The sequence below is a fragment of the Octopus bimaculoides genome, chromosome 5, assembly GCF_001194135.2.
Source record: "Octopus bimaculoides isolate UCB-OBI-ISO-001 chromosome 5, ASM119413v2, whole genome shotgun sequence".
Classification (NCBI taxonomy): Eukaryota; Metazoa; Mollusca; class Cephalopoda; order Octopoda; family Octopodidae; genus Octopus; species Octopus bimaculoides.
Window position 1 is genome coordinate 87,555,209 of NC_068985.1, and position 1,251 is coordinate 87,556,459.

The 1,251-nt window shown below is 38.2% G+C and overlaps 1 pseudogene; it reads right to left on the reverse strand.

Annotated features, from left to right (window-relative positions):
- Positions 1 to 267: 267 nt before the first annotated feature.
- LOC128247961 (5S ribosomal RNA) lies at positions 268 to 386 on the reverse strand (annotated as a pseudogene).
- Positions 387 to 1,251: the final 865 nt, after the last annotated feature.

A 1,251-nucleotide genomic window follows, 5' to 3' on the forward strand; every position in this document is an offset into this window, starting at 1 on the left:
CACCAGCATCGGTTGTCAAGCGATGCTGGGGGACAAACACAGACACACAGACATAAACACACACACACGCACACACACACATATATGTATACGACTGGTTTCTTTCAGTTTCCGTCAACCAAATCCACTCACAAGTCTTTGGTCGGCCCGGGACTATAGTAGAAGACACTTGCCCAAGGTGCCACGCAGTGAGACTGAACCCAGAACCATGTGGCTGGTAAGCAAGCTACTTACCACACAGCCACTCCTGCGCCTATAAACGTGAGACGCTTACAGCACCTAGGTTTCCCAAGCGGTCACCCATCTAAGTACTGACTAGGCTCGATGTTGCTTAACTTCGGTGATCGCACGAGAACCGATGCTTTCTAAGCGATATGGCTGTAAGCGTTTAATAATATTAATTTTATGATTGAGTCTTACATTGAACATACCAAAATGACAACCTCCACATCTTTTCACCAATTAATAATGCATCTAATGGAAGGTATCATTATACCACAATACACCTTGAAAAAAAATGTAGGTAAATAAATATTTGTTGGAATCTCAGCTGTTTCATGAGGAATTGTAAAGAAAACATTCTTGAACAGCAGACGTAGAGGCTCTATTAATAGCAAAGTATAACAAAAATATCAAAATACAGACAGTGTATTCTTGTTACAATTAACACCAAATATGATAGCCAAACTATTTTCTGATTCTTGAAAGAAATCTCATACCATCTGTCAAAAGCATTTAACATCCGACAATAACTAATGAGAAACAAAATATTTGTCTAAGTTTCAAAGATATACACTTATATATGCGGACTACTGTCCTCACCTTAATTGTTAGGGCCACAACGATTTTGGCTCTTGCGCCATCCAGCTTTCATCTGATGCTTTTCATAGGCTGCATGGTTAAAATACTTGCTTCCTAAAGATACGGCATTGCGTTCAGTCCCCCAGCATGGTACCTGGGGAAAGCGTTTTCTGATTTAGCCGGTGTGTGACCATAACCTTGTGAGCAATTCTGGTTGGCGGAAATTGAAAGAACAACGATGTGTACAAGTATAAAAATACATACACGCAAACATGCATCAGTGTCTGTGTGTATATATGTATGTATCTATGTATGCATGTATGTATGTGTGTATGTATGTATGTACGTACGCATGTGTGTGTATGCGTATATATGTATGTGTGTGTATATGCATATGTATGTATATATATATATATGTATATATATATATATATATATATATATATATAT